Source organism: Genypterus blacodes, unplaced genomic scaffold (genome assembly GCF_046128005.1).
Source record: "Genypterus blacodes isolate CSIRO-AG114 ecotype Tasmania unplaced genomic scaffold, CSIRO-AGI_Gbla_v1 ptg000057l_1, whole genome shotgun sequence".
NCBI classification, from domain to species: domain Eukaryota; kingdom Metazoa; phylum Chordata; class Actinopteri; order Ophidiiformes; family Ophidiidae; genus Genypterus; species Genypterus blacodes.
The window spans coordinates 572,522-597,143 of record NW_027466869.1 but is presented as its reverse complement, the minus strand read 5'-3'; positions in this window follow the sequence as shown (position 1 = coordinate 597,143).

Below are 24,622 nucleotides of genomic sequence, written 5' to 3'. Positions count from 1 at the left end.
TTAATCCGTCCTGATGGAGTTCTCAGACCTGATATATCTGTCCAGACACTGGATGCATTTCACCTTGGCATCTGCTGCGATCGCTTCTGTTTTCCTCCCATACGTCTTTATTAGTTCCTAACTGATGGGGACACCGCGGGATGTCACTTGATGAGAGGCGCCATGTCAGTGAGACTGATTTATTCCCAGCATTTGCTCTGCGGTCGTGCCAACTGACCCACTGCAGCCCTGGCTCGCCCACGCCAGCTCTCCGCATACGCAGACCCCAACATCTCGGCGAGCTCTGCTTATCCTCAGAATAGGAGCCGTCCCACCGAGATGCGGTAACTTTATATGTAAAACATCCCCCCCAAGACATTTCACAGGTAGCAGATTGAATTTCGCCCTCTGATGCGAGCTGATGATGCAATGACTGATTCACCAACCCCCAGCATAAGGTGGTTTCTGCTGACGTGCGGGCCGTGAGTTATAGTGGTACAAACAACCCGACGCCTTTGTATTAATCCTCAGATCACACGTCGGTTCTTATGAACAGCGAGTTTCAGATGTTTGGACAGAACATGGCGGATAGCGAGGCTTCCATCTTGTGGATAATATGGAGTGGACGGCTCGCATTAGGCTTAAGCTTAGATCATGTTGCTAAAATCTCATGAATGCCTTGATCCTGCTGTAAGCCGTAGACAGCGATGGCGAAGAGCGGACGCCGAAGCAGATATCCTTCAGAAATGACAAAGTGAAAATCTGTCGTTTTTTTATTTTTTGTACTGATACTTGGATACTTTACTAATATATTACTTATTTAATTTAAGGAACGTGATTTCATTACATAAACGTACTTACAAATAAACATCTTTTCACATTATTAACTTTTACTGACCGCCATAGCTTTATATACTTAAACAAGTTTCAATATATTACAAAAGTGTTAAATATTCTTTTATTCATTATCACCAGTTTAATCATATTGAATATATACTGTAGATTAATTTCAACCAAAGCAGACCTGTGAAAAATGTATATTTATACTTCTGCATCTTTTAATTATGGCTCATTTTTCTGTTGTTATTATTCAAAACACATCTAGGATTTTTTTTAAGTATTTGAATATGAAAGAAAATACATTTTTGTTTACTTATCATACCTCTGGTGAATTTTTACTGGTTTGTTTATATCTTCTCTCAGTTTTTCCTCTATTCCTTATCTATCTTAAGCTGCTGCAAATGTTCTCTTAGAGCAGGTAAAGCAACAACTTTTGAGTGCTCGAGGAAATAAAATCTGGATGGAAATGTATTTTAATTATTCTATTACTAATTAAAAATTAGCTTATTTGTCAGGGGAAATGTGTAAAAAGGAAAGCAACATGCCTCAGTGATATTGCGAATCAAGTCTGCATATTTACATGACATTTCTTGGGGTTAATTTTACCCCGAGATATCAGCGCCATAACAGTCTTGGCAGATGAGTTGAGGATGGCAGGAAATCATGGCCGTCACTATTCAGGAAGCAACAGCTCTATTACCCAGCTAACATAAGCTTTCTGGGCGTTTATACAGCCTCCATTGATTGCAGCGAGTCAGAGGGCTGAAATGCATTTGTTGGCAGGCAGCAGTGGCAGACACAAAAGCATGGGTGGGTGTCAGCTTTTAATTGTAACTGTCTTGCAGAATGGGTGTTGTTTTAATATCCTGTATAGATTTTTATGTAATACACTTACTTGTGCAAGGCAGCCCCGAGCAAGAATCAATTCAGCCCAAAGGATCCCGTCCTCCTCCCCTTTTGTTAAAAGCCAATCTTGTTTTAATGATGCATGAAGAAATATTCAAGCATTGACATTTCACTGTCAGGTTTCTTTAGAAAAATCAATTAAGATAATACAGCTTTGACCCAGTTATCCAGTTAATGCTTATTAGGGATGTAATATGATTTACTGTCAGCATTTATAATTCTTTGCATCTCATCCCATTAGCCCTGTGACTGTTTCATACAGCGCCGTACAACGGTCACTTCTGGAAAACTACACTGTGAGCTGATAAAATGGAGTGGAAAGGAGTAATGACATTGATTGGGATTGGTGGGCAGGTTAAATGTGAGCCCCTGAGGCGTTCTCTCTCTCTCTCTCTCTCTCTCTCTCTCTCTCTCTCTCTCTCTCTCTCTCTCTCTCTCTCTCTCTCTCTCTCTCTCTCTCTCTCGCGCTCTAGCTTTCAGTCTGTCTGTCTCTTTCTGTCTTCTCTTCTTCCACCAACTGTTACATGATGGAGTGCCGAATACTGCCCAGCTTCAAAATTACGCATTTGTCATTATCACAGGGATCCAACAGGGACGTTTATTGTCATTTATCTGAGTTACCTTAATTATCCGCGTTGGCTACCTGTCATGCCCAGATATTTAACTCTGTGTGGGTGTATTACATTCACTACATCTCTCCCCTGACTGGAGACGTGACAGAGTCAGTTTCCTACCAAATGGAAGAACTTTCAATGTTTTAGCTCACATTTTTATTTACATGGTATTTTCTGCATGCTGATATGCAAATAGGTAGTACAAATTTAGCTTGTAAGGACGGGAGGGGAATGTAAATCACAGATTAAATCCGATATGAGAGGGAAGATTGTGTCAAACTAAAAACAGACAGCAGGATCCACACATAGGAACAACCACCAACTGTACATAACCTTTCATCCAAACATGAAAATAAGCTCTGGAAATTAATAAATAAATGAAAATAAATAAATGAGCACAGCCTCGTACAGCAAGAGAAGACAAAAAAAAAAAAAAACACTGTATCCCAAGGGGCAGTGGAGAAGAGCACGGATGTCTCCATAACAGAAAATGTTAAACCTGTTTTACATCGTTAAATGCTTTTTTCTCCTTGTTTGAAGTACTGACATTCTTTGTTGTAAGAACTAATTGTGGTGTTGGAAGGGGGATGTCAGGCAGAGGAGCAGCGATTCTGTCTCCACGCTGAACTCTGCTCAACTTTTTGGCATTTCAAAGATGACAACATGCAGTGAACTCAGACTAGCTCACTGCCAGTTGTAAAGGAATGACACCCGTGGGGTTTCACTTAACATAATTACTATTAATTACATACTGTGTCTTTAAAGTGAATATATTGCGCATGTATACTAATAGTGCATGTGAGGGCAATTTTTCTAAATTTATGGACAACTCAAACTGCTGCGCTGGGCATTTGTCACTGTGCTGTGCTCTGCTGTGTGTGTGTGTGTCACAGTCTGAGTGGTCTGTGCCGCTAATGCCCTTTCTGCCTGGTGCCTGCTATCGTCTTTCAAAAGGTCAAGGGTTAAGTGTCAGGAAAAGTGACACTGTTACACTCCATCCTTGAAAAATATTTGGAACAAAGGAGGAAACACTCGACAAAGGCAATTAATGTCACTTAAGAATTAAAAATGTCAAGAGAAGAATTTTAATTTGGCTTGACGTGCTGAAATGTAGCATTTGCGTATTTTGTGAAGCACATTCATCGTGTTGCTTCATATACAGGGATTTTGGATGTATATGTAGCTCTGTATCGTCTACAAAGCTGCTGCTAATTGTGGTGTTTTAGAGACAAAACAAAACCAAAAAAGCAGTGACAAAGAGTACAGGGGCTATCTTTTGTTTTCAGTTAAGATACACAAACTCAATTACAATTTTTACAACTAAGGAATATCACATTTGCATATTTTAACCCAACCTGTGTGAGTGAATCCATAAACACACACTGGCTGGTTTTTACTGCTGCCTTGTGTTTTGCTTCACTTCTGCTGTTGTAAGGCAAGAAGAAAAAAAATTAAAATCCTTCCCTACCTACCTAAATGCATATCGGCAATCCGCTCGCACAAAGGCATCATCTGCCTGTGTGTGCAGAGCAGCAGCAGCCACTTTGGATCCTGAATCTCAATGGGCTCATAGTGCCTCCGACGCCCATCTGTTCCAAGCCAGCCAGCAAGCCACTAAGCGGCAAACTTTGATCCCCATGTAGATTTTTTCCAAACCCATCCGGATTTGCCTGCCCCTTAAGAGCCATTGTGAGGCTGCCCTGGAGTACAAATTCAAGATTCATTATGAATGTGGGCGGTAACCTTTGTATTCCCTTAAGCACAGATGTATGCAGACAACATATTGCTATTTGGTAGCATAAAAGCCTAAGCCCATTGTTCATTGTTGGTTCATATATCACAAGTAGCTCTCAAATGCAGAAAGAGCATCACACTCGCCAGGAAGTACTTGTGCTTAACATTCACCATTAAAGATGTAGTTTGTTTTTTCCCAACATCACTCATACTTGACCTGAACACCTATTTGTTTTATCTCCTCTTGTCGGTTTATTGTAGAGAGCTTCAATTAGACTGTAGTTTAATCCCCCGAGGACGAGTGTATGTGCTCGCGGTAAATTCTGCATTTGATCAGGAAATGACTTTCAATGTGATTTAAGTTTGATTGCGTTTCCATTCACATTACTGATGACACATGGTTATATTTTCAGAAAAGATTCATACAATTGTACTACATTATTATTATTGGTGTTGTTGTTATTATCATCATTATTATTATTATTATTCACTGCAAACATTACAGATATTTTTTTAATATTACTGCAACAAAAATATGCTGCATGTGACTTCAAAAAATACAATAACTTGTTGAAAGATCTTAACATTTTTATACTTTTTTTGTCTACCCTGTAGGAAAAAAAACATGAAATTTATCGTATCAAAAATGTGGATGGCCAATAGGTGACAGACAGGCATTAATTCTAAAAAACACATAATTATGCAGGAAAATGTTGACTGATAAAGAAAAAAAAACAGAAAAAAGTCACGGTGACACATCCATATATATTTTTTTTTCCATTTTTTAGAGACATGGCAGCGACATTAGCATTGGTCATTAGTGGCAGACACATCCGCCGAGTGTGGAATACAGAGGCTCATACGCAGACCCTATTTGGTTACCTGTGTGACAGGCTTGTTCAGGACACCAGAAACAGCTGTCCTGGCCTGTGTGAGCCGAAATAATTAGGCCTGTCATCTCAGTGCTCTGATTTCCCCTTCAGCCCGCTCCACAAAATGCTAATATTTTGCTTTCATTGTCACATTCACCTTGACACGGATATTGCCTTGGCGCATAACTGGATGAGATGACTCTAAATTTGCATTGTTCATTCTAATAAATTTGCTTCCTCTGTACCTCGTGGCAGGACCCATCAGATAAAGTCTCCCAGAGTGTCATCAATCATGGCCCAGGCTGACAGACGGCTTTCGCCTTCATTTGTTACATAGAGGAACATGCTTAATTATTTGTACTGTAATTAGTTGGGAAAATGTCAGGAAATGTCAACTCTCTGTTCGCTGTGGAAGGGCTCTGCTTGAAAGCCACAATGACTGAAGTGTCATTAATGCCACGTAACAAGACGAGGATCAGCTGGGGGGAAGGGGAGGGCGAAGGGAGTTGGGGGGGCTTCTTAGAACGTAATCATGGCGAGAGTTAGAGGGAGACGCAAATCAGGGGTGCTACCTAGCATGATGGGCATCTTATTAGCCAAGCAGCCAGCCAGACCGCATTTCCCAACCACCTCTTGTTTCCCTCCGCTTTTCTCACAGTGGCACGAAATAAAGGCAGCAAGTGGGGAAAAGAAATGAAGTCAAGTAAACAATTCCGGCTTCCCACTCGCTGTCAAACCGGCCGCACTTTGCTATGTTATATTGCCTGTCATAAACAGGCATTATGCCAAATACAAAAACAACGGAGAGGCTTCTTGCTTGAGCCGTCCCCTTGCCAAAGCAGAACTTTTACAACGCAATTAACAGCCAAGTCAAACTGTACCCACTGATACGTTATCACTGAAGTAGTTAACAGGGTGATTATCTGTCAACGCCGTAATAGCTTTGGTCCATTCCCCTCAAGCCAAGCTCATAATTCCATGACATCTCCTTCCTTTAATTACACAAAATAATTATTTATTGCAAAATTAGAGGACAAAGCCATTAAATAACCTTCACAGCATATTATATCACTGCTAATTATTGTGTTCAGCTGCTAGCATCTGTGAAATACATATTTTAGTGCCTATTTGTTGTAGCGACAATTGGCTAATGCGTGTGGACAGGCCACTTGAGCGCTTATTCAAAAAGCAAGGTAATTTACACTTGTTTGAAAATGGGGGAGGAGACAAAGGGAAAACAGAATCCCACAAGGGACGTCTTTTGTTTTGGAGGAAAATATGTAGCATTATGAGGTCCCGCGGGGGGTTTCAGCGGCCATTCGTCTTTCCAAGGCCTCGCGGTGGGAGCGCGCGGCGGTGGCGGTGAGGCTCAGCCCCGCTACCTTGCCCACCGACAGGCACTGATGGTCATCCAAGAAGCTCCTTAATTAGCCCGCAATCTGGCAACGACCCGTGTTCCTGAGATGTGGCAGCCCTGTTTAAATATGATGCCAGATGCAGTCCCACCTTCAGCATGTCATCTCATTGTCCTAGGCAGCCGGGGGGGGGGGGAGAGAGAGAGAGAGAGAGAGAGGGGGAGGGAGAGAGAGACCGAGCAACATCCCACAACACACTAGTGACACATCCGGCTTATTTTCCTTGTTTCTATTTTGCTCTCTGTCTTCTTCCTCTCCTTCCTCTGACGCATTCCAGCTCACGCAACGATACGGTGACCCCAGGTGACCTCAGGCTTGGGGGGGGGAGGGGGGGAAGAGGGGGCAATACAGGCTCAGGTCTGGCCTCTAAACCCAGGTCTCATAAAACAGCTTTCAAATTAATCAAACACATAAATTAACGTGCGTGTCAGTCATAAAATCACATCAGAGGTGATTTCCTTTAAGTTAGTGATGCTGGTTGTTTTTGCTCTGATTGATTGGCCTGCTGATGGTTTGTCTCGGTTGTTGTTGTTGTTGTTGACTCCGCCCCCTTGTGTCCCCTCGCCCTGCGTTCTGCACTTTGATTGGCTGCAGCTCTTTGCTGTTATTATTGACAGTCACAACACCGTACACACTGCAGGATTTGAACCGCCCCAACACATTTCTAGCCTGATAAATAACTCTGCATCTCAACTTCAGAGCTTCCATAACATAGTAAGTCTTCTTATCCCATACAATATGTCCTCTAATTCTAAATCCTACAGATTTATACACACGCCGTACACCCTATTTACACACCACATGCTTATTTCACCATCTCCGAGCGCTTCATGAGGCCACCAGCATGCAGACTCTCAGTTTGACCTCCTTCTGTGGAGACATAGTGTGAGGCCTGATATTAGCCTAATCTGTGATCCAACATGTAGAGCAAGCACAGGCTTTATCCAAATAGTGTAAACACGTCCGGGAGCTGTCTGAGACTCCTCTCTTATAATAGTTTTATTTTCAGAACACATAAATACTGGATACGGTGTAATATTAACAGCACCCTCTGTTCAGCTTGTTTGCTCATCTGCTTCCTCTGGGATTTAGCCCGTCACAGCCACAACTTTGTGTCGCTGAGCTCATACGGGATGTGGATAAGCTCGGAGGGCCGGAGACTGTTTTGTAGACGACTCAGTGGAACGCTTTCGTGTTGTAGCTGCTGCTGTTTCCTCAAAGGCCAATCATCCTGCATCTGCTTTATAGAATTGTACAATTGAAGTATATTCAGTGATGGAGTGTCTTATGCAATAGCAGAACAGTAAATGGTGACCTCAGTATTGTAAGGTTTTATTTGGCATTTCTCGGTGGAAAGTTGAGTTGAGTTGAGAGTTTTTTGTGCGGTTATTTTGTGTTTTTAAGCCAGCCAGAGGGCCTTGTACTGTATCTCAAAACGGTTATAATACTGAGGTCACAGAAGGTGTAAACATGCGTGCTGTGCTTACTTTGTGCAGCGCTTCAACTTCAATCTCGATCGTACAAGAAGTCATTCCTTTCTCTACAATACCACACAGCAGAGCTCCAAATATAACCTATATTGAAATACATACAGTACCTGCAGTGTATCGCCCACATATCCCACACAGTGTGTATCACGAGGTTTCATTCATCTCCTGCTTGCCTATGTGGGGCGGCGAGATAATCAAATCAATTTTCAGAGGAAAAACAAAAAAAGCGAAAAACAAAACTAAGAGGTGCGGGATTAAACCTAACATTAAGGAACATTGAAAAATATCCAATTGTCTGTACAAATGTAAAATGCCAAAGCCTCTTAGAACATTGTAAGTCTTAATGCAGTAATATATTATCATGCATATTTCATAGGGGGAGATTACAAATACAGAATTGTGTGTCTTTCTGTTGTATGTCTTTATAATTACACCTTGAAGCCATAGCTGGGGGTTTTCTCTCCTCCCTTTTTTGCCTCCATATTCATGAAAAGCAGACTTGTAATTTGATAACGGAGGAGCCTGTGTTCTCAACTTCATTCAAACGGCATCATGGCGCTGTATTAAAGTGGGCATCTGTGTTCTTGTGGCATTAATCTCTTCAAGCACATTCCAGCTGCTGTGATGTGTGAGAGGGAGATAAGTCTTAAACAGTCTAAAGCTAAGCAAACCAGACAACTCTATTATTGGCTTCATAATTGCTTAATTAAACTTTTGTCACTAATCATTATGAGGGCAATAGAGCTGTTATACAGGCTTTCTGTTGAGCAGGAAAAAAAAAATCAATAAACTGTGTTGGGGAGCTGATCCTTCCCCCAACATTCTCTCTCTCTCTCTCTCTCTCATTCTCTCTCTCTTTCTCTCTCTCTCTCTCTCTCTCTCTCTCTCTCTCTCTCTCTCTCTCTCTCTCTCTCTCCCTCTCCCTCTCCCTCCCTCTCTCCCCTCCTCCCTCACTCTTTTTGTCCTCTGCAAATGAAATTCATTGCTGCCGGTTAGTGATCTGTAGGTCTGGAGCTCGACTGATATGAGCTGCCATCACCATTTGAATTGAGGGGTATTCAGTAGCACATGAATATGAACAAATGGCAAACATAAATCTCTTGCATGAAGTACACCTTCTATCCCTTTATTATGGAACAATTGACCCATCTAAAATGAATTCTAATGCCAGTGAAAGCATTTAGATTTAAATTACACCATGGGTCCCATGGACCTGAGAGATGACGGCATAAAAAAGATTAATATGCTAATTATTTTTTCTCCCCACTCTTTATTCCTCTTTTCGACATTTGCGTAGGGTTATTGTGAGCCGTGTAAATAAGATGACTGTTTTGTCAAGGAATGACTGCGAGGTTCCTTCCCGTAAAGTAGGCTTTAGATCACTGACATGCATCTAGCCGTGGCATTATCTTTATTGTTTTTTATTAGCTAGTAGATTTTTTTCTCCTCTTCCACATACGTAAAGGACTCCATAAAATGTGTGTTAGGCTGTGTGTGTGTGTGTGTGTGTGTGTGTGTGTGTGTGTGTGTGTGTGTGTGTGTGTGTGTGTGTGTGAGTGTGTGCGTGTTCAATATGCAAATAATTATCATCCCACTACTGACCCAGAAAGTCCATCAGATGCAAAGAGAACACGGTGTGAAGAGGGAGGGGAAGATTGCAGGCCTCTCTCTCTCGCTCTCTCCCTTTTTTTGCTCTCTCGCTCTCTCGCTCTCTCTCCCCCTCTCTCTCCCCCTCTGTTTAGCGTCCCTCCAGAGCAGTCAGGAGCACCCATGGATGGGCCATTACAGGGGCCACTGTTCATTCCAAGGTGCTGCCAAGCGATCACAGTTTAAATTATGTTGTTTTTCATATCGTTTAATTGGCCTGGCTTTGAAAAAACAACTTTTAGCTTTGGATGTGCTGCCATAGGCGCCGTTTGGCAAGAGCGCAATGGGGGCAAAAACCTCATTTCATAATTTGTCGGCACTTTAAAGTTGGCTAAGCCTCTGTGGCAAATTGAAAAGTGTCCAAAATGTAAGAAGGGAAAAGGGCTTTTTGACTGTGCATCACCATGAGAATACTTGACAACATGGTGCAATATGTGCCTTATCTTGCAATTACTGCGAGCATTACACATTGGTAAACCTTGTGTGCCACCACTGTTGTGATTTGAAAGTTATGCCAATAGTCGTTTTATTAGCGGTGACAACAGCAACAGCCAATTGTCCGCTCATGTAAACATCTCGACACCTCAGCTCTGATTAATACCAAGAGCCGTCGCCCCTCTGGAGTGGGATGTTTATCACGATTAGGCGCAGCAAATGTATTCAACATTTACGACTAATTCAGACGAAGGTAAGAAGTTATGAGCGGCGTGAAAGTAACGCCACGCGAACGCAATCTTTATCTTCCTCGTGACTCGACTCTCAAAGTGCCGTTGCACCCGGGCCAGCAGACTGCAGAGGCCAGACTGCCATGTTCATGTCATCCACAAGATAAACAAACTGATATCTTTATTTTATTGAGTCTTGCTCCACTGTATCAGCTTTGTAAGTGTATTTTCAAAGTCGTTATTCTCTGGCATATATTTAATAAGGTGCAATAACACCTTGTAGCGTCATCAGGACACAGTCCTGGCCGGGCTCTGGATGTCTCAAATATTGCGGAAAACAATCTCAAGCTCGCACGCAAAAGCTTCAGGACTTATTTAATGACTTACTGCAACAGAACACCAATTATAGAAATGCAAACTCATAATGAGAAATACTAATTATTACAAACTGGAAGAAAAACTTATCCTTGGATTTGTCTAAAAACTTTAAATATCATTTAATAAATTGACTTCGGTTGTGTAATGAATGGCATTACTTTGTGCATCTCAGCTGAGAGGAAGTGTGTTAATGAATTGCTTCGAAAGCATCTGAAGACAGACTTAATTACAGAGCACACACTTCCTCGCATTATTATGCCATATATCCCCAGCTGAATACAATTCAGCAGCTAGATAAACAAATTTCATGGCAGTCTTTATGGCACTACTTTCTGGCCAACCATTGATACCAGTGTTTATTCACAGGGCTGCGTGAAGCGTGGCAGGCATGAAAATGTGGCATTAAAAGTGAAATCCTTCATTTTCATCTCATTAAAAAGGGGAAAAAAAAAAATGCAGAATGCAAATGTGAAAACCGGGAGCATGGACGATATTTACGGGTTTTCCATTTTCCCTGCAATGCTTTAATATACAACGAATTGAATGAATGAGGAAGCTTCGACGTTATGTGATGATCGTATTGTGATGATCGTATTGTGATGATCGTATTGTGACTGCTTTTTTACATCACATGACTTTGTTTTTTACATATTTGACATTTTCTGTGTGTTTTTGTATTTTTTTCAAGATGTTGTGTGGATTTTTCTGCAGGCATTGTGTGTTATACACTCTGTTTACAAATGTGTTCCTTTGTACATGACCTGCTATCCACTGCAGCCACACACAAGACACTTCCTTTCCATTTTGTGTGCTATGTGTATGTGTGCGTGTGTGAGTGTGTGTGTATCCTGGGTAACACTGACAACGCTGGCGACAGTGCACACGCCCTGAGGCCCCGCCATGCCTTCCTTACACCCCTCATTTTCAGTCTGGGGACTTCAGCCTTCGTTGCAAATATCTGTTTTTGACTCAAATAATACAATGAGTATGTGGACAGCTGTACTTTGCACAAATCCTACAAAATTACAGGGGTGGGGGGTAGAGGGAGGATGTAAGACAATGTTTCAAGTTTGACAAATGTTTCGAGACCATCAGTGACAGATTAATCTAAAAAGAAATGTTTCCTTATTCGGCTCTTGGTTCGGCTCGTTGCAGTTATTTAGTTTCTTCTCCAAGCCAAACACAACGAAACTCCAAATCTATCTCATTTTCGTTTATTTCCTGAGTATAATTTACTCTACATTGTTATACATTTTCGTAAGCAGGGACATTTATCTGAAGTGGCATAGTAAGTTGTCTTAAAATGTAAAGGAAAGCTGCAAAGTGCCTGTTTAAAGTACAACACACACAAGCGGAAATCATTTAATAGCACGTTTGTTTCTGCCCTAATCCTTAAGCATTCTTTAAAAATTGCTCACGCTATAGCGAAACACATAATTGCCAGTTTGCCAGCTCATGAAGGTATACCTGGGTTTTCGGCTTGATAGAAGTAGCCTGGTCAATTAAAATAATTATAGTATTTCTGTGATAACTGCAAGGTCTGGGTATTTTGGAACATTTAGGGATTTGCAGTCGAGTATAATTGGAGCTGTGAAGTCCAACTCCGACTTTTCTTATAAAGCACCTGATTATATGGAAAGAGCACGCAGACATTTGGCCAGGGTTAGCTTTAATGCAGTGTCTCTTAACCTCTGGGTCGGGACTGAACGTGGGTAGCAGGGCCTTTCATCATACGTCACAGGATTGAGCTCATTTTAGGAGCCATATCAGTGAGTCTCTACGTGTCCTGTGACCTCATACCAAAACATTCTTTTCTTTCTTTTCCCAAACCATGAATTTAATCATCTTCATCATCATTAAAGTCGTTACCACCACCCTGATACTCATTAGTAACAGTCTCATTTGTGCGAGTGATCTCTAGCCTCATTATCAAACCGAGTGGGCTTACACCGCCTCTGCTTTACTGATGGCACATTCCTTGACAACCCAAACAAACCAGTGCAGTCCCCTCACAGCCAGGCCAGTCCAAGGCCTGGCTCAGCCTTCAGCTATTAGTGCCAGTGGCAAGCCAACCATAGAGCTCGCCATAGTTGGAGCGATAGCCCCATTTCAGCGTGGGGTCAGCGACTCAGCCATATTGTTAAGATGATTGTTCTGCCAGCCTTCTGTCATGGCTGATGTGGCTGGAGCGCTTGGCTTGGTTAGCGGCTGCCTGGCTCCTCGCTGCCTGGAAAGCGGCTTTGCTGTAGGCAGCTCCGAGGCTTTAAAACCCTTATTGTCTATTTTTCCCCCCCCGGCTAGCCCTTTCCTCCCTCTGCTCCCTCTGTAGGCCGGTCTGGAGAAAGAGAGCGACAGAGATAGAGGAGGAGAAGAGAGAGAGAGAGGCAAGGAGGAAGGAGCCAAGCACATTCAAGGGCCCGGTCCAACGTATCATGATCAGCATAGGCTTTCACGGCAGCTACTGCCTGCATCCCACAGCATTGTTCAGCGCCTTTCTTGCTGGCAGCACTTTCGTTTGAACAGAATTTTGACACTGCAGTGGGGAATTCTGCAGATTAAAGGGGACATATTTGGTACACTTCCTTCTTGGCACTTTCTAGCGTTGGGGGAAGGTGCAAATTTTTAATCAAGGCATTAAGGAGGGATGGGCAACAGGGATGTTGTTTTCCTTCACTTTATTGTTTGATTTCAAATCATTTTCATCACAAAAAACATTAAATCATCTTCTCCATCCGTCCATCTGAGCATGAGTGTATTTATATATCTATTCAGACTGAAACACCAGCACTGAAAATCAGTATGTACGTTGTTTCTGTCTTTAATATGAACTGATTAATCGTATTATTGCGCACATGTAGCATACAGCCACGCTGACGATGAAGCGCTCTCTCTGCAGATATAACAATTAAGGACAGAATGACACCATTAGCTGAGTTACAGCAGCAGGAGTACACTCGTTTCATCACATTATCACTGTAACATGCCTATTGTTCAACTCTCTCTCTCTCCCTCCCTCCTCTTTCTTCTCTCTCTCTCTCTCTCTCTCTCTCTCTCTCTCTCTCTCTCTCTCTCTCGCTTCCGTCCTTGCCCTCAGAACAAAACACACCCTCTCCGCCTCAGCATCATTCTCATCCAGGTGTAGTTAACCCTTTCACTCTCTGCACAGATTGAGTACACCCCCGATACCTCCTCTTTATCCTCTCCTCCGCCGCCGCCGGAGCCCCCGAGCCTCGCAACTAGGCTCCAAACGGTTTTGATTGCCTAAAATATTTGTGCGCGGCGTGCGTGTGTTTGTATGTGTGTGTATGCAGGGATTCTTGGAGAGAGTGACTCATTTAGGGGCCCCTCTCCTCTCCTCAGCTGCTCCCTGCCTTCCTCAGTAATTAGCCTAGCGTGGCAGCCACCTCTCACTGCTCAGTCTGGGAGAGACACTTGACACGGCAGACATCAGAGAGATTTTTCAGGAGGCTCTCCCGGCGCCCCAACAGCTCTTAATTAACCACTTAGGTATCCCCGCTCGTTCCCCCGGCCGGCACTTTCCAAATGGTAAGGAGGTTCTGTGCCACGGATCTAAACACCGGGGGAAGCGCGCTATCAAAAGATCTGGGTAAATGAAGGCTTGTGTAAATTATTTTTAATGATTCCCTCCTGGCACATCATTATGTTTGTAGTTACACACAGGCACTTCTGAGACGGCTCATCTTCGCTAAGGTCATCAGCAGGACCAACTGTAACTAGCTGCTAGTCTGTAAATGGCTTATTAATTAGTGCTGTGGTTTTACATAGCTGTGAGCTCTGATATATGGTGCAGGGATCGTAATTGTGCGGAATCGAAAATGATGATGATGATGACGACGATAACCCATCTCCGGGCTATTTATGCAAATTGCCTCCCCATATTAGAAAATCATTACCTATCCAAACACTGCAACACTCAGCCTCTCTCTGAATTACAATGATGGATTTTATGATAATTGCGATTTAATTTTCCCCCTCTCCCTCTTTGTCTCGCTCTCTTTTGTCTGTCTGGAGTTAGAAAATAATTTGGTCATTGTGAGTGCTATTAATTCTGTATTAGTTAAAGTTGAATGGATGGGTTTATTCAATTTACTCCGAATTGAGATTTGTAAATGATCGTCGCGGCGCGGAACAGAGGATCGCTTGTTACTGTTTTGAGTGGATATAATTCAGGACAATTTAAATAAGCATCTCAGCCATTGTGAGGCTTTTGCTGGAATTTATGCCAACATCTTATATAGTTTACTAAGACAACCAACCGAAAAAAATTTGATTATTCGTCAAAACCACAACACGCAACCGATTTGCCATTTGAATCTTTAACAAACAAAGACTCTGCAATCATCAACAAGTTCTACAAGCCGGCAGTTAGTTTTAGGAAATTTCAGCTTTTCCGTCCGGCGCCCGGGAGATACTGGAAGGGTTGAATTTAATTAACTGCCAAGCTCGACTTGAACAAGTTCTTTGTAGTTCAGCATTCAAATCTCACTGGAAGTCTTCAGAGAGCCAAAGCCAACTTTGCATTCATGAGGGGGAGCAAAATACTACAGCAGCCCTCCATAACCTTGATGAAATGTGCATTTCACCTGAGGCTATGAGCGGAGAACATAAAACCCCTGAATCATTACATTAAAACAGGTTGAAAGTCTTCCCTCGCCGATAACTTTGAAATAGCGCCACGGCAGATCAAAACACGGCCCGAGTCTTTAGTATTTATTTATTTATCTGGTTTATTTTTCTGTGGTACTGCGGCTTACACGGACAGGTCGGACTCCAGTCGGTACAAACTACAGAAAGCGGTTAGTAAAGCAACAAAATGAAGGCGTTCTCCGCTCCTACACATGTCAAGAACACGGAGGTCCCCGCGGCTTCATGCGTCGGTCCAACCCCAATGGCCCAGCCGTCCTCTGATGTCTCCCTCTCGGAGCCTTTTGGTATGCTGACAGTACACAGACTGCAATCAACATCTGCTAATTTCTGTCTATTAACCGTATTGTCATAACACACGATCATGATGTTTTGTTTGTACGGCTGAACTGAGACTTATGACCCTAATCCATCATCTGCTTGTCATATTTTTATGCGTTGTCTGTGCAGTTCCCCGCAGCCCAAAGCGAGCACATTACAAGGCCCCGTTTAAGTTATTGGCCAGCTGCTCGAGCCGTGCCCAGCTGAAGAGGTCATTGTGTTTCTCTCTCTCTCTCGCTCTCTCTCTCTTTCCCCCCCTCCCCTCACTCCTCCTCTCTCAGAATATCACGCTGTAGCACAGTCAGTGCCAAGCATAATACAAACCGTATGTCCTGAGAAGATATTGTTTGCATCCAGTGTGCCTGAACATTTTAGCAGGCCCCTCATCGTCCTCGTCCGCAGGCTTTTTCCTCAACACAGGACTTGTATGAAACGCTCCATCTAACTCTTTCATTTGCCACCGGTGCCACAGCAGGAGGAGTTGCGGACAAATTTTTTAAATAGCAAGAAACTCGTATTGCAATATCGTATTTTAATACCGACGGACACAAAGAAAGCAAATGGTCGGAATCTACGATTTTAGATTTATGTAACGCAGCTGCTTGCATTTCAACACCGTGAATGCCAAATGGTTGAACAATAAACATCTTTATTAGAATCCACATGTTGGACTGGTGGCGACGCAGTGCCACTCACCCTATAGCTACACCATGGAAGCAACAAATCAACTCCAACGATAACCTATAACTCAATATTCTATATTATATTTGGAGAAGACTTTTGGATTCGTCTTTACTTAGAGCTGCGATGCGTTCAAACTTATTAAAAAAAACACAAAGTCATATAAATAGGCTGCAATAATAAATACAAAATGTGTGTGTTCTGTACAGTGTGTTCTGTTCTCGTTACCTAACCTTGCGCAAGCATACAATTTGTATGTACAATCGTAATTGGATCTGTTGTTTCAGAGATATATATATATATGTTCACATATGCTGTTCCCATGATTTTGCTCTCAATGAAGATGTGGAGCCAGTATGTAGTCAAAGTATGAATAGCTGCACATTTTCAAACATTGAGGCACATTGTGGAGTGCATGATAAAGGTTATTGTAACAGGGTTTCTGCCCATTTTGAGATGAATAGGCTTTCCCTTTGCCCATTGTGAAATGAATAGCTTTAGAGTAAATGTCCTCTTGAGGACAGTCGATGCATATCACCGCAGACTGGAGAGCCTTTCCTTTTCCCTGCTCGACACTGTGTTGATAGACACGGGCAGTATTTTTCCTTGTTAAGAAAGGCCCTTGTTTATTCTGCAGGTAACGATCCAAATCCAGTAGACATTTGCCCCACAGGAAGGGGAGCGCTCACTCAAGTTTGTCATTTCATTTCTACTGTAAAATCCATTAAGTCCACACACTGAGGGTCTCTCTCTTTTTCATGCTTGTATTTGTCATTTTCTTTTTTTTCTTCCTTTTTTTTTTCCTTCCCTTGGCCGAGCTGCAGATGCAGGATCTTCCTCTAAGACGTAAGGATTTGCAGGAGTTGTGAAACGCGTTTAAAAATCTGAATCTGGGAAGGTTGACTCAATTGAAATGTTCTGTGGTAGTGTGTAGGGATTAGAGTTTTGGGCGTCATATCTGCGTGCGACGCCACCACACAGGAATGAGACTGAGATTCGCACACATTGTTCCCAGTTGGAGCGTCGTCGTCGCCGTTGTTGTTGTTTGTTTATATTGTGTTTGTCCCAGCCCTCCTCCTCCTCCTCCCCGTCACCGCCACCAACACTCTGGCAGATTTCTGGTCAGCCATGTGAAATTAATCTGAGAGAAAATAAACAGCGGAGCCCAACAACTAATACAGTTAATTGTCTTAGTGCTTTTCTGGCTGGCCGCTCGCTAACAGCTGGTCGTCCTGGCTCATGGCACCACTTCAGCCAGCCTTTGAGATAATAACTTTTGCATCTGCCAAAGAAGTGGCTGTTACTGCCCACAGAATTTACAACTCACAAGTGGAAACAGAGACTCCAACAGAATTTTCTATGCATGGCTCTTTGAATTTTATTAATGTAATGCAAACACAGTCCTTCCAACACATTAAATTGTTGATGTTATGCGAATACACTCCGGAATTGCAGATCCTCATTAACATTATTTGCATGTTAATCTGCATCTTTTTAATTAGTGATATTATTTATGCACATAATTTTCGCCCGGTGATGCCAAGTCGCAGGCACATTAATTAATCTACAGAGATGCCAAACTGTTTTTCCTCCACTTTTATTTGTTTACACCGTGTTTTGGATTCAGGGGGAAGTTGGGGGGGAAGAAAAGGAGGAAAAATGCCTCAAAGATGACTAAAAGTAGAAAGACAAGATTAACTAAAAGCCCTTTTTGTTTTCATAATTCATATTGTAATATTAGCCAAATGTCACGTGTATATTTTTTTTCCCCTCTTCCTCTCTTCTTCCCTCTGAGATCGGTTATTCAGTTACGCTACCTTGATGTATTATTAAAATCCATAATGGACTCCTGAGGCTTCCTTTCATTCTCTTCTTCATTTACAGAATATAGTCAGTGTTATTCTAATCTCCCTACAACACCATCATGCATAGGCAATGAGCCCCCAACCCCAACCCCACCACCTACCCGGCAGCCCCGGTGAGATCCCCTCACTCCACACACAGCCACCAGATAAACACTCCGCCAGGGCTTCGCTCAAAGTCTGAAGTCGAGACCTCACGTATGATACTTAATGCTCCACAAAGACAAAAGCACCAGATTACTTTCCACACAATGCCTCTATTACATTACTAAATCTTATTACTGGATTAAGAACATCTTGAAACATGTTTAAGCAACATTTTAAAACAATAAGCTTGATAGATTGTAGTAACTTAGTATCTTAAATATCTATTTTACAATATATGCTTCTTATTGTGAGATTGTTACATTTCCTGATATTGATTGTAAAACCCAGATTGCACATGTTTGTTAGTGTACCAAATGTTTTCATAGTTTTTGAAGCAAAATCCACACTAGTCTGGATACTTTTGAGTTCTGTGTAAAGAGAACAACAGCCTGACACGCTCATGCAGCAGCCAGAGTCTGATTTGTGTGACGTCAGCGTATTCGAAATGTTCCCGCTTCCCCCCTCCACACTGAAACGATGAGCCAGCATGTTCAGATGTATCCACTCTGGTGAGGGTTTTCTGAAAAGCTCTGTTTTCAGAGGTTGAAAACGCCAATCTCGCGTGGACGGAAGGCCTGTACTGATAAATAAAGGCGTGTTAGTGCGGATGAGGCCGAGAGGGGCTTAGATATTCTGACATGTAAAAATAGATAATATAATGTGATACAGGGCAGTGTATTATAACACAGTATGATGCAATGCAGTGAAAACAGTCAGTAACACACTCTTCTAGTTGCATACAACACACCAAGGCACAAAGAGGAGGAGAGACTGCCACCATGCAGCTTACTTAGCTGTAATAACTGACACGCAACCAAACTTTAGTTCATACATGGTGACACGCTGCCAGAATCTGTGTTGTTTAGCAAACAACATGTTCATTTAATGATGCCAGATACTGAAGGCACAATAGAGTGGAAAAATATGCACACATGTTTGTATTGCTTTAGTCTTTCCGATCCCACGATAAATGCTCTGTTATTGGTTATAATTTCAATACTTTTATCAGTGAAAAGAGAAATGAAAAGACAGAAACCAAAACACAATAATGTAATTAAAGCAGTAAGCTAGCTGCTATAATCATTACACTCACTGTTGAGTTTTGCTCATTTGAAATCACTATTGTCTTCATATTATATCATATTATACTTGTGCTCTCTTTGAAATTCAGAATAAGATGCTGTTAAGTGTCCATGTGATTGGTCCTGAGCCGTTTTGTGTATTGATCTTACGGATGACGTTTCCCTCGTCCGTCGCTACACATAGACGCTGTATAGTAACACTGCAGCGTAATTACATAATGTAGACCCTCCAGTCTTTCTGCTTTGTTAGCCTATAATTGGAGAGCATCCAGAAATAAACCCGAATAAAATGAAAGCACAATCGCAATTAATTAAACACCACAGAGACAATTCCTTGAGGAGAACGCTGTGCCATTGTCATTAGGCACAGTGCCTCATATATAAGTTTACTGTGTTTACTAGGGGCACACATTTAGTAATTCACAGTCTCAGTATGCTTATATTTTTTCATTTTAAACAATGGTTCATTGTCCATTTTTCAGCCCAAACACGGTGACAGCCACAACAGCCCATGTCGAGGTTTCCCATCCCACAACTATTTGGCAGTTTCTATAAATACTGCACAGTATTCCCAGGATTTCGCAAATGTGGTTATTTATTTTCGGACAATTTCACTCAATCACTGACCAGCAAACCTGGACATTTCCAAACAATTAACTTTATTGGATAGGGTAACTGCAAGGTGTGCAGTAAAAGTGAACCTCCACAATGGTTTAACCTGATTGGCCTACGTAAAGGGTGCAGCGGCTTGACTCTCAATGTCATGGTGGCCTGGAACAATGATTGAGATGTTCTGCCTCTTGCGAGCTGAGAAAGCTGGAGCTGTCATAACATCATACCCGCAGTTAGATCAGTTACACAATGACCAGAAAGCCAAGTTTACAGTGGCTTATTCCTGGGACGCCTGCGATTTTAACATGCTACGGTTAAGAAACACCTTAGCAGAAGCGTATTAAATGTCAAGTTTGGATTTTAGAAATGAATGATTACCCCGATCGAATCTCACCTCAGTCACTCAATTCGTAACAGCTCCTCGTCTTGCCCGCACGTGCAGTTATTCTGTTATGATAATACCAGGCCTAAGCTCTCAACTTCAGAAGGCATCTCTTTTATACCGCCGCTTTCCAAAGACGGTGATGTTAGTGACAGCGGTGAGACAAATCCTTCCGAGGGGGGTTTATGTGGAATTTACAAGCTTACGGTGCGTCGCCAGTGGCAGAACTGATACTGCACGTAATTTGGCATATCATGTCCAGGAACCAGATCCTTGGGAGGGAGTGATGAACAAATTTTGGAGGAAAAAAAGGAAGAGGGAGAAAGAAATCTGGTGGGAAAAAGGCAGACAGAAATCTTGGCATTCCATTGGCCGTTCTCGTGAAACTGATAAGTCTGAAAAAGCCAGAAGACGCCCATTTTTCTTCCCCTGGCCTCCACCTCCTAGAGGTTGATGAAAGTGTCCTTTGTTCCTCAAATGTCTGCCTGTTACGCTAAATTGTGGAATTATTGATATGTGGCAAGGATGTCTCGTACTTAACTGTGATCTGAACAGAGATCAAACATCGACAGAGTAGCGCAGGTGCACGACTCCCACACTGTAGGTACTGTACGCAACATATGTGCGAGAAAATGCAGTTTTGTTCTCCGCGGCATTGTGCAGCCGGTTACCGAACAAAGAACTCTTTTTCACGCTCAGATATTCTTCAATCAAACTTCCCTTATATACCTGTCTGCCATGTGAACATCCCTCACCGGGGCTCTTCCAATCTGCACAGTCGACATTGTGTCTTTGTCAAAGTGCTGCCCTGTGGCATTCCTCAGACCTCGCCGTGTCCACTCTGAAGCGGCTCAAAAGACAATTTGTAATTATTGCAGACAATTATGTGAGGAAGTGATATCTCCCCTTTGAGTGAAGCGGGGCGGTTTAAGATTTCTGCAGCCAGTCTTGTTTCAGTCATTACGGCATTGCACATCAAGATGTCCCCTTGACCTCAGTGACAGACTGAGGACTAGCCCCCCACATTATGATCTACGGGCTTGATTTCCTCTGTCAGGAGAGGGCCCTAAATGGATTTTTAATCCTAAACTAACCATGCTGCACATTGCATATAGTGTTCAGGTGAAAAGTTCTTTCCACCGCCCTATTATACTGGGGCAAGTTGGGTCTGTAACCTGAATCACTGGAAAAATAATGCGCTAAGCCCCCAGTACTGTATAGGCGTTACACCGCAACAATGTGTTTCTTTCTTTCTGTTGATGCCACTGACTCCTCTTTGATGCAGCTCTGAAATGACTGAGCGCCATAGGCTATTTTCTCCCTGTTCAGGCGGCTCAATGGCCGGTCTGTCTGGCCTGTTTGTTTTCGGCTAATTGCCTCAAGATCTAATAAGTTAGTGATGATGTACGTCGAGTCACCCGTGACCCCCCTGCCAAAAGAAATATTATGTCGCACTAAAACTCGTCCAGGGTAGGAGCAAGGTCCCTCTTTATCAGTCTAAATATTTCTAGCCTGCAAAGCTCCCGGTTTCAAATGTTTGGGTCAGTATGTGTTAAAGTAAGGTCACCAGAGCCCTGTAATTACGATATTATGCAAGGCATTTAGGACAAGAATAGGGGAACTCAAGACCTGCTGAGGCTTAGGCTCCGAGGAGAGACAGCAGTGCAGTTTGCAGCTCTGGAGCCACCGTCCCATAAAGCAGAAAGAAAGCAAATATACGAGTCTGAATATGTGACTATGCATAAACAGCTTATCATCTAGACATGTGTTGTATGTGTTATCTTTAGATTGTCTTTGAATGTCTAAACCTTTGAAATGTGTCTGTTATTACCCAGACTCGTTTTTGCAAAATTTGCAGTTAAACCACTGCCTGCTTACTTTTGTTTTCTCTGTGGTCTTCTAAGTCAAAAAACTGATGCCCGGAGACCTTGGCTAATAATAGATGTTATGATATTGAACTGCTCTGTTCTGATTAGATCATTATACACTACGTCTCAACAACAAGCCCTTAAAATAATCCCACATAAATTGAAGCTCAGTGGGTGGAGATCCTGCTTCATTCCGTCTCCACTCACTCATCACAGACTTTTTCTCAATTGCACTCAGGAGACTCTACATGAGTTTAATTCCATGTGTGGCTCTTCCTGTTTAGATGAAGCCTGAATGTTTATTAAAATCTTCTCTAAGTGTAAGTATCATGTTGGGTCACTCGCCGCTTGCACACACATGCTTGGTGCAACATTCCGCAGACACAATTAGCCTTGTATGTGAGCATGAAGCAGGCAGAGAGATCCGGCCTGTGTTTATGCACAGTAGCGACTCCTGCTGGTTAGTCAAGGTACTTTCAGGAAAGAAGGCGGGATCTGTAGCACGAGCTAACTCCACGCATCATGCTCTCCCAGGGAAGTTTGACGGTCACAGGGGAAAACGAGCAGTGGGCATTCCAAATAATTGAGAAAGGGTACATTTTCCCATGATGCACCAGTTCCCAATGCATACATTTTTTAGGAAAACTCTTTGAGGGAAATATGGTTGGAGATGCAAAAGAAATCTAGTTTATGTAGATGCATAGAGACACAGATGTGTATACGTATAGAATACCTAGTTGAAATGACTTTATTAGCTCTTTCTTATGAGGGAGGAAAACAGGAGTAAGGATAACTCTGAGGTTACTGTGCTGACCATGCGTGGCTCATGCATTTTGATTGCACATATTCTGTGTGGGTATTTATTTTTGCTCCAGCCAAGTATCTATGATACCCCACCTCCTCCTCTTTTATTTTCTGAACGACAGACAGCAGTCCAAGCCAAAAAGCCATTTCACCTGCATTAATACACAATGAATAATTTATAAATCCCAATTATTTGGTATCATTTATGCAAAGAGTGTCACACAAGGCATACATAAAGCATTAAGGATGGTTAACCCGTAAAGGAGTGGTGGGAGAGTAGGAGAGGAGTGGAAGGTCACAACTGACAGTCAGCTTTTTGTTTTTTCTGCCTCCAGCTTTCACATGGAGGAAACAGCCTCACTGACCTGTGCATATAAGTGTCCACTATATATCATACCGTATATGCACTACACGTACTGTATATATGATATACATTGTTTATATACATAATGTGCTGTATTATAGATCATAATAATGAATGAGGTACAGGCATGACGTAAATATTCTATAGATTCATTTGTTTATAAAAAATCACAATAAAGACAGAGAATAGACACAAACAATACAATAACAAATAATACACACATCTTGTTTATTGACAGCAGCTTACTGTGTACTATGAATTCAAAATCACATTGCATTGCACATCACCCGATTTTGCTGTGATTTCCTTATCTAAACAAATGCAATTATGGTTGGGTTAGCGGTGGTGCTTCCCAGGAGATGGACCATACCCCCTTGTCAGTGACTATCTCCCCCACTAATCCTGTCTTAGAAGGGTCTCTGTTAACAGGGATAAGGCATTGGCCTGGTATCCTAGGCTAGTAAGCTAAAGCTTATGTACAAAATGCTATTCAAGAGGCACTGCCTGCAGCTATTGGAACTGCGTAGATGTCCATATCATTCCGCCAGCCTAAATACGGAGGAATTTAGCCACGGCTAAATCTTAGAGACTGACGTGGACATGTTTGCTGATAAGGAATGGGGGGCCTAGATGGGAGTCTTATTTGGAATCAAATTGATGCGTTATAGAGTCTGGAACATGGAGATCTGGTCTTTTCCAATGACAAATCCATAAACTCTCCAGCAAACATGCCCCTACTGTTGAAATCCACCTCCCCCCCCGCCCCCCCCCTCCGCCTTGGCCATGTTTTCCCTGTGCTTCCAGTCACAATGCTCATTGAGGCTCTGTTATATACTGTGAAAGCCACTGCATCAACTGAGCTTACAGAAATAATTCTGCAGTATGTCACCACAACAATTTACACTCAGTGACAGTAAAGCCTTAAGTTTGTGCTTCAAATTGATAACTGTCAGTCTGCCATAGTGAGAGACTAGTGTTCACTGTTTACTGTCCACACACCAGTTCAGCACATTCTGAAGCAGTTGGTTGAAAGTTAAATCGCTGTAAAGGGTCGTGTGATTGACCCCCAAGCGCTCATGGCAAAGTGAAGAACCTGCCACCAAACCTCAGTCAATTTACTCCTTCTAGTGTGAACAAAATACTTCTCAGTTTCACACATTTGGATGGATTAAGCTTTTAACACTCGCTGAAATCCAGCTCTTATCCTACAAACACTTGTGAAGTGTTTGTGACAGTGGATCTATATTAAGTGTGACTGGGGCGAGATCCATATGACCGGAAAAGGCAGCACATC